Genomic DNA, 11,109 nt, shown 5'->3' on the forward strand with positions numbered 1-11,109 from the left:
ATTAGTCTGGTGGTCCAGTCTGTCCCATCACTATAGTTTATATTAATGATTAGTCTGGTGGTCCAGTCTGTCCCATCACTATAGTTTATATTAATGATTAGTCTGGTGGTCCAGTCTGTCCCATCACTATAGTTTATATTAATGATTAGTCTGGTGGTCCAGTCTGTCCCATCACTATAGTTTATATTAATGATTAGTCTGGTGGTCCAGTCTGTCCCATCACTTTAGTTTATATTAATGATTAGTCTGGTGGTCCAGTCTGTCCCGGTCACTATAGTTTATATTAATGATTAGTCTGGTGGTCCAGTCTGTCCCATCACTATAGTTTATATTAATGATTAGTCTGGTGGTCCAGTCTGTCCCATCACTATAGTTTATATTAATGATTAGTCTGGTGGTCCAGTCTGTCCCATCACTATAGTTTATATTAATGATTAGTCTGGTGGTCCAGTCTGTCCCATCACTATAAGTTTATATTAATGATTAGTCTGGTGGTCCAGTCTGTCCCATCACTATAGTTTATATTAATGATTAGTCTGGTGGTCCAGTCTGTCCCGTCACTTATAGTTTATATTAATGATTAGTCTGGTGGTCCAGTCTGTCCCATCATTATAGTTTATATTAATGATTAGTCTGGTGGTCCAGTCTGTCCCATCACTATAGTTTATATTAATGATTAGTCTGGTGGTCCAGTCTGTCCCATCACTATAGTTTATATTAATGATTAGTCTGGTGGTCCAGTCTGTCCCATCACTATAGTTTATATTAATGATTAGTCTGGTGGTCCAGTCTGTCCCCTCACTATAGTTTATATTAATGATTAGTCTGGTGGTCCAGTCTGTCCCATCACTATAGTTTATATTAATGATTAGTCTGGTGGTCCAGTCTGTCCCCTCACTATAGTTTATATTAATGATTAGTCTGGTGGTCCAGTCTGTCCCATCACTATAGTTTCTATTAATGATTAGTCTGGTGGTCCAGTCTGTCCCGTCACTATAGTTTACATTAATGATTAGTCTGGTGGTCCAGTCTGTCCCATCACTATAGTTTATATTAATGATTAGTCTGGTGGTCCAGTCTGTCCCATCACTATAGTTTATATTAATGATTAGTCTGGTGGCCCAGTCTGTCCCATCACTATAGTTTATATTAATGATTAGTCTGGTGGTCCAGTCTGTCCCGTCACTATAGTTTATATTAATGATTAGTCTGGTGGTCCAGTCTGTCCCATCACTATAGTTTATATTAATGATTAGTCTGGTGGTCCAGTCTGTCCCATCACTATAGTTTATATTAATGATTAGTCTGGTGGTCCAGTCTGTCCCATCACTATAGTTTATATTAATGATTAGTCTGGTGGTCCAGTCTGTCCCATCACTATAGTTTATATTAATGATTAGTCTGGTGGCCCAGTCTGTCCCATCACTATAGTTTATATTAATGATTAGTCTGGTGGTCCAGTCTGTCCCGTCACTATAGTTTATATTAATGATTAGTCTGGTGGTCCAGTCTGTCCCATCACTATAGTTTATATTAATGATTAGTCTGGTGGTCCAGTCTGTCCCATCACTATAGTTTATATTAATGATTAGTCTGGTGGTCCAGTCTGTCCCCTCACTATAGTTTATATTAATGATTAGTCTAGTGGTCCAGTCTGTCCCATCACTACAGTTTATATTAATGATTAGTCTGGTGGTCCAGACTGTCCCATCACTATAGTTTATATTAATGATTAGTCTGGTGGTCCAGTCTGTCCCGTCACTATAGTTTATATTAATGATTAGTCTGGTGGTCCAGTCTGTCCCGTCACTATAGTTTATATTAATGATTAGTCTGGTGGTCCAGTCTGTCCCATCACTATAGTTTCTATTAATGATTAGTCTGGTGGTCCAGTCTGTCCCATCACTATAGTTTATATTAATGATTAGTCTGGTGGTCCAGTCTGTCCCATCACTATAGTTTATATTAATGATTAGTCTGGTGGTCCAGTCTGTCCCATCACTATAGTTTCTATTAATGATTAGTCTGGTGGCCCAGTCTGTCCCATCACTATAGTTTCTATTAATGATTAGTCTGGTGGTCCAGTCTGTCCCATCACTATAGTTTATATTAATGATTAGTCTGGTGGTCCAGACTGTCCCATCACTATAGTTTATATTAATGATTAGTCTGGTGGTCCAGTCTGTCCCATCACTATAGTTTATATTAATGATTAGTCTGGTGGTCCAGTCTGTCCCATCACTATAGTTTATATTAATGATTAGTCTGGTGGTCCAGTCTGTCCCATCACTATAGTTTCTATTAATGATTAGTCTGGTGGTCCAGTCTGTCCCCTCACTATAGTTTATATTAATGATTAGTCTGGTGGTCCAGTCTGTCCCATCACTATAGTTTATATTAATGATTAGTCTGGTGGTCCAGTCTGTCCCATCACTATAGTTTATATTAATGATTAGTCTGGTGGTCCAGTCTGTCCCATCACTATAGTTTATATTAATGATTAGTCTGGTGGTCCAGTCTGTCCCATCACTATAGTTTATATTAATGATTAGTCTGGTGGTCCAGTCTGTCCCATCACTATAGTTTCTATTAATGATTAGTCTGGTGGTCCAGTCTGTCCCATCACTATAGTTTATATTAATGATTAGTCTGGTGGTCCAGTCTGTCCCATCACTATAGTTTATATTAATGATTAGTCTGGTGGTCCAGTCTGTCCCCTCACTATAGTTTCTATTAATGATTAGTCTGGTGGTCCAGTCTGTCCCATCACTATAGTTTATATTAATGATTAGTCTGTTGGTCCAGTCTGTCCCATCACTATAGTTTATATTAATGATTAGTCTGTTGGCCCAGTCTGTCCCATCACTATAGTTTATATTAATGATTAGTCTGTTGGTCCAGTCTGTCCCATCACTATAGTTTCTATTAATGATTAGTCTGGTGGTCCAGTCTGTCCCATCACTATAGTTTATATTAATGATTAGTCTGGCGGTCCAGTCTGTCCCATCACTATAGTTTATATTAATGATTAGTCTGGTGGTCCAGTCTGTCCCATCACTATAGTTTATATTAATGATTAGTCTGGTGGTCCAGTCTGTCCCGTCACTATAGTTTATATTAATGATTAGTCTGGTGGTCCAGTCTGTCCCATCACTATAGTTTATATTAATGATTAGTCTGGTGGTCCAGTCTGTCCCATCACTATAGTTTCTATTAATGATTAGTCTGGTGGTCCAGACTGTCCCATCACTATAGTTTATATTAATGATTAGTCTGGTGGCCCAGTCTGTCCCATCACTATAGTTTCTATTAATGATTAGTCTGGTGGTCCAGTCTGTCCCAATCACTATAGTTTATATTAATGATTAGTCTGGTGGTCCAGTCTGTCCCGTCACTATAGTTTATATTAATGATTAGTCTGGTGGTCCAGTCTGTCCCATCACTATAGTTTCTATTAATGATTAGTCTGGTGGTTCAGTCTGTCCCATCACTATAGTTTATATTAATGATTAGTCTGGTGGTCCAGTCTGTCCCATTACTATAGTTTATATTAATGATTACTCTGGTGGTCCAGTCTGTCCCATCACTATAGTTTATATTAATGATTAGTCTGGCGGTCCAGACTGTCCCATCACTATAGTTTATATTAATGATTAGTCTGGTGGTCCAGTCTGTCCCGTCACTATAGTTTATATTAATGATTAGTCTGGTGGTCCAGTCTGTCCCATCACTATAGTTTATATTAATGATTAGTCTGGTGGTCCAGTCTGTCCCATCACTATAGTTTATATTAATGATTAGTCTGGTGGTCCAGTCTGTCCCATCACTATAGTTTATATTAATGATTAGTCTGGTGGTCCAGTCTGTCCCATCACTATAGTTTATATTAATGATTAGTCTGGTGGTCCAGTCTGTCCCGTCACTATAGTTTATATTAATGATTAGTCTGGTGGTCCAGTCTGTCCCATCACTATAGTTTATATTAATGATTAGTCTGTTGATTAGTCCCGCTGTTACTGCAGATATGTTATGAACGTTTTCTGCTGAAATTATATATATATTTTTTTTATCCTATAGCGTAGCACCTTTTTAAGGTTTGCCGGTAAAACGGAAACCACTGGGCCTGAACTCACGTCCTTCGGATCCAGAGTCATGGGATTCCACCCATCCGCCACCTCAGTCCACATCACTGTAGCATAATACAAGACTACTCAGAATGTATTTCCCAACGTCCTCGGGACAGGACAGATGTCCAATTCTGTTGTCAATCTGGGGGATCTGGCTGCACACACAGGAGCTGGGAACACTCACACACACACACACACACACACACTTTGGCGCTGGGAACACACACACACGCTTTGGAGTTGGGATCACACACACACACACACACTTTGGTGCTGCGAACACACACACACACACACACACACACACACACACACACACACACACACACACACACACACACACACACACACACACACACACACACACACACACACACACACACACACACTTTGGTGCTGGGAACACTCACACACACACACACACACACACACACACACACACACACACACACACACACACACACACACACACACACACACACACACACACAGGAGCTGGGAACACTCACACACACACACACACACACACACACACACACACACACACACACACACACACACACACACACACACACACACACACACACACACACTTTGGCGCTGTGAACACACACACACGCTTTGGAGTTGGGATCACATACACACTTTGGAGTTGGGATCACACACACCTACATACATCAGGGAATCCTCTCCTCTTTTTCATCCCTCACTTCCTGTCCTTAGGGATCATCATACCATCTTCTCTTCCTGTCCTTAGGGGTCATCATACCATCCTCACTTCCTGTCCTTAGGGGTCATCATACCATCCTCACTTCCTGTCCTTAGGGGTCATCATATCATCCTCACTTCCTGTCCTTCGGGGTCATCATAACATCCTCACTTCCTGTCCTTAGGGGTCATCATACCATCCTCACTTCCTGTCCTTAGGGGTCATCATACCATCCTCACTTCCAGTCCTTAGGGGTCATCATACCATCCTCACTTCCTGTCCTTAGGGGTCATCATACCATCCTCACTTCCAGTCCTTAGGGGTCATCATACCATCCTCACTTCCTGTCCTTAGGGGTCATCATACCATCCTCACTTCCAGTCCTTAGGGTTCATCATACCATCCTCACTTCCTGTCCTTAGGGGTCATCATACCATCCTCACTTCCTGTCCTTAGGGGTCATCATACCATCCTCACTTCCAGTCCTTAGGGGTCATCATACCATCCTCACTTCCAGTCCTTAGGGGTCATCATACCATCCTCACTTCCAGTCCTTAGGGGTCATCATACCATCCTCACTTCCAGTCCTTAGGGGTCATCATACCATCCTCACTTCCTGTCCTTAGGGGTCATCATACCATCCTCACTTCCTGTCCTTAGGGGTCATCATACCATCCTCACTTCCAGTCCTTAGGGGTCATCATACCATCCTCACTTCCTGTCCTTAGGGTCAGCATACCATCCTCACTTCCTGTCCTTAGGGGTCAGCATACCATCCTCACTTCCTGTCCTTAGGGGTCATCATACCATCCTCACTTCCAGTCCTTAGGGGTCATCATACCATCCTCACTTCCTGTCCTTAGGGGTCAGCATACCATCACTTTTTTCACTTTGTCCGTTTGCTCCTATTGGAGAAAAGGGTCCCCCAGTATCATAGTAGACTTTCGAGTAAAACACTTTACAGTATTTTGCAGTTGTTCTGTACTGCTTATGAAAGCATTGTGTGCGGAGGATTCATGTGTTATGCCTCTTTGAAGTAGGTCCCCCATCAAACCTTTGTTGTGCACGATGCTGTAGTGTAGCGTAGTGTAGTGGTTGGATTTAGGTCTGTCATACCTGGTTAACTACCAGTTTTAAACAGCACATCCTTGACCTGGGTCTCCTGTCCTCACTGTATTAGCTGGACTTCTGACATGAGCCTGACTTCTGTCTGTCGGGCCTTTCTGTATGTCTCTGTCTGGCCCGGTATGTCTCTGTCTGGCCCGGTATGTCTCTGTCTGGCCCGGTATGTCTCTGTCTGGCCCGGTATGTCTCTGTCTGGCCCGGTATGTCTCTGTCTGGCCCGGTATGTCTCTGTCTGGCCCGGTATGTCTCTGTCTGGCCCGGTATGTCTCTGTCTGGCCCGGTATGTCTCTGTCTGGCCCTGTATGTCTCTGTCTGGCCCGGTATGTCTCTGTCTGGCCCGGTATGTCTCTGTCTGGCCCGGTATGTCTCTGTCTGGCCCGGTATGTCTCTGTCTGGCCCGGTATGTCTCTGTCTGGCCCTGTATGTCTCTGTCTGGCCCGGTATGTCTCTGTCTGGCCCGGTATGTCTCTGTCTGGCCCTGTATGTCTCTGTCTGGCCCTGTATGTCTCTGTCTGGCCCGGTATGTCTCTGTCTGGCCTGTATGTCTCTGTCTGGCCCTGTATGTCTCTGTCTGGCCCGGTATGTCTCTGTCTGGCCCGGTATGTCTCTGTCTGGCCCGGTATGTCTCTGTCTGGCCCGGTATGTCTCTGTCTGGCCCGGTATCTCTCTGTCTGGCCCTGTATGTCTCTGTCTGGCCCGGTATGTCTCTGTCTGGCCCTGTATGTCTCTGTCTGGCCCGGTCTAGCCCGGTATGGCTCAGTCTGGCCCGGTATGTCTCAGTCTAGCCCGGTATGTCTCAGTCTAGCCCGGTATGTCTCTGTCTGGCCAGGTATGGCTCTGTCTGGCCCGGTCTAGCCCGGTATGTCTCTGTCTGGCCTGGTATGTCTCTGTCTGGCCCGGTCTAGCCCGGTATGTCTCAGTCTAGCCCGGTATGTCTCTGTCTGGCCAGGTATGTCTCTATCTGGCCCGGTATGTCTCTTTCTGAGAGATGGATGGAGAGGAGAGTTGGCTGGATAAAGAGGAGAGATGGATAGAGAGGAGAGATGGATAGAGAGGAGAGATAGATAAAGAGGAGAGATGGATAAAGAAGAGAGATGGATAGAGAGGAGAGATGGATAGAGAGGAGAGATGGATAGAGAGGAGAGATGGATAGAGAGGAGAGATGGATAGAGAGGAGAGATGGATAGAGAGGAGAGATAGATAGAGAGGAGAGATGGATAAAGAAGAGAGATGGATAGAGAGGATAGATGGATAGAGAGGATAGATGGATAGAGAGGAGAGATAGATAGAGAGGAGAGATAGATAGAGAGGAAAGATGGATAAAGAGAGAGATGGATAGAGTAGATGGATAGAGAGGATAGATGGATAGAGAGGATAGATGGATAGAGAGATAGATGGATAGAGAGGAGATAGATAGAGAGGAGAGATAGATAGAGAGGAAAGATGGATAAAGAAGAGAGATGGATAGAGAGGATAGATGGATAGAGAGGATAGATGGATAGAGAGGAGAGATAGATAGAGAGGAGAGATGGATAAAGAAGAGAGATGGATAGAGAGGATAGATGGATAGAGAGGATAGATGGATAGAGAGGATAGATGGATAGAGAGGAGAGATGGATAGAGAGGAGAGATGGATAGAGAGGAGAGATAGATAGAGAGGAGAGATGGATAAAGAAGAGAGATGGATAGAGAGGATAGATGGATAGAGAGGATAGATGGATAGAGAGGAGAGATAGATAGAGAGGAGAGATAGATAGAGAGGAGAGATGGATAAAGAAGAGAGATGGATAGAGAGGATAGATGGATAGAGAGGATAGATGGATAGAGAGGAGAGATAGATAGAGAGGAGAGATGGATAAAGAAGAGAGATGGATAGAGAGGATAGATGGATAGAGAGGATAGATGGATAGAGAGGAGAGATAGATAGAGAGGAGAGATGGATAAAGAAGAGAGATGGATAGAGAGGATAGATGGATAGAGAGGATAGATGGATAGAGAGGAGAGATAGATAGAGAGGAGAGATAGATAGAGAGGAGAGATGGATAAAGAAGAGAGATGGATAAAGAAGAGAGATGGATAGAGAGGATAGATGGATAGAGAGGAGAGATGGATAAAGAAGAGAGATGGATAAAGAGGAGAGATGGATGGAAAGATGGATAGAGAGAAGAGATGGAGAGAGGTCTTATTTTAACACCACTGACCCTGGGGTCTTATTATAACACCACTGACCCTGGGCTCTTATTATAACACCACTGACCCTGGGGTCTTATTATAACACCACTGACCCTGAGGTCTTATTATAACACCACTGACCCTGAGGTCTTATTATAACACCACTGACCCTGAGGTCTTATTATAACACCACTGACCCTGAGGTCTTATTATAACACCACTGACCCTGGGCTCTTATTATAACACCACTGACCCTGAGGTCTTATTATAACACCACTGACCCTGGGGTCTTATTATAACACCACTGACCCTGGGGTCTTATTATAACACCACTGACCCTGGGGTCTTATTATAACACCACTGACCCTGGGGTCTTATTATAACACCACTGACCCTGAGGTCTTATTATAACCACAGACATTATAACACCACTGACCCTGGGGTCTTATTATAACACCACAGACCCTGAGGTCTTATTATAACACCACTGACCCTGGGGTCTTATTATAACACCACTGACCCTGAGGTCTTATTATAACACCACTGACCCTGGGGTCTTATTTAACACCACTGACCCTGAGGTCTTATTATAACCACAGACTCTGGGCTCTTATTATAACACCACTGACCCTGGGGTCTTATTATAACACCACTGACCCTGGGGTCTTATTATAACACCACTGACCCTATTATAACACCACTGACCCTGGGGTCTTATTATAACACCACTGACCCTGAGGTCTTATTATAACACCACTGACCCTGAGGTCTTATTATAACACCACTGACCCTGGGGTCTTATTATAACACCACTGACCCTGAGGTCTTATTATAACACCACTGACCCTGGACTCTTATTATAACACCACTGACCCTGGGGTCTTATTATAACACCACTGACCCTGGGGTCTTATTATAACACCACAGACCCTGGACTCTTATTATAACACCACTGACCCTGGGCTCTTATTATAACACCACTGACCCTGAGGTCTTATTATAACACCACTGACCCTGAGGTCTTATTATAACACCACTGACCCTGGACTCTTATTATAACACCACTGACCCTGGGCTCTTATTATAACACCACTGACCCTGGGGTCTTATTATAACACCACTGACCCTGGGCTCTTATTATAACACCACTGACCCTGAGGTCTTATTATAACACCACTGACCCTGGACTCTTATTATAACACCACTGACCCTGGGGTCTTATTATAACACCACAGACCCTGGACTCTTATTATAACACCACTGACCCTGGGCTCTTATTATAACACCACTGACCCTGAGGTCTTATTATAACACCACTGACCCTGGGGTCTTATTATAACACCACTGACCCTGAGGTCTTATTATAACACCACTGACCCTGGGGTCTTATTATAACATCACTGACCCTGAGGTCTTATTATAACACCACTGACCCTGATATCTTATTATAACACCACTGACCCTGAGGTCTTATTATAACACCACTGACCCTGAGGTCTTATTTTAACACCACTGACCCTGGGGTCTTATTATAACACCACTGACCCTGAGGTCTTATTATAACACCACTGACCCTGGGGTCTTATTATAACACCACTGACCCTGGGCTCTTATTATAACACCACTGACCCTGAGGTCTTATTATAACACCACTGACCCTGGGGTCTTATTATAACACCACTGACCCTGGGGTCTTATTATAACACCACTGACCCTGGGGTCTTATTATAACACCACTGACCCTGGGGTCTTATTATAACACCACTGACCCTGAGGTCTTATTATAACCACAGACTCTTGGCTCTTATTATAACACCACTGACCCTGGGGTCTTATTATAACACCACAGACCCTGAGGTCTTATTATAACACCACTGACCCTGGGGTCTTATTATAACACCACTGACCCTGAGGTCTTATTATAACACCACTGACCCTGGGGTCTTATTTTAACACCACTGACCCTGAGGTCTTATTATAACCACAGACTCTGGGCTCTTATTATAACACCACTGACCCTGGGGTCTTATTATAACACCACTGACCCTGGGGTCTTATTATAACACCACTGACCCTGGGGTCTTATTATAACACCACTGACCCTGGGGTCTTATTATAACACCACTGACCCTGAGGTCTTATTATAACACCACTGACCCTGGGGTCTTATTATAACACCACTGACCCTGGGGTCTTATTATAACACCACTGACCCTGAGGTCTTATTATAACACCACTGACCCTGGACTCTTATTATAACACCACTGACCCTGGGGTCTTATTATAACACCACTGACCCTGGGGTCTTATTATAACACCACAGACCCTGGACTCTTATTATAACACCACTGGACCCTGGGCTCTTAATAACACCACTGACCCTGGGGTTATAACACCACTGACCCTGTCTTATTATAACACCACTGACCCTGGACTCTTATTATAACACCACTGACCCTGTCTTAATAACACCACTGACCCTGGGGTCTTATTATAACACCACTGACCCTGGGCTCTTATTATAACACCACTGACCCTGGGTCTTATTATAACACCACTGACCCTGGACTCTTATTATAACACCACTGCCCTGGGGTCTTATTATAACACCACAGACCCTGGACTCTTAATAACACCACTGACCCTGGGCTCTTATTATAATGACCCTGAGGTCTTATTATAACACCACTGACCCTGGGGTCTTATTATAACACCACTGACCCTGAGGTCTTATTATAACACCACTGACCCTGGGGTCTTATTATAACATCACTGACCCTGAGGTCTTATTATAACACCACTGACCCTGATATCTTATTATAACACCACTGACCCTGAGGTCTTATTATAACACCACTGACCCTGAGGTCTTATTTTAACACCACTGACCCTGGGGTCTTATTATAACACCACTGACCCTGAGGTCTTATTATAACACCACTGACCCTGGGGTCTTATTATAACACCACTGACCCT

This window comes from Oncorhynchus keta, chromosome 24 (genome assembly GCF_023373465.1).
Source record: "Oncorhynchus keta strain PuntledgeMale-10-30-2019 chromosome 24, Oket_V2, whole genome shotgun sequence".
Classification (NCBI taxonomy): domain Eukaryota; kingdom Metazoa; phylum Chordata; class Actinopteri; order Salmoniformes; family Salmonidae; genus Oncorhynchus; species Oncorhynchus keta.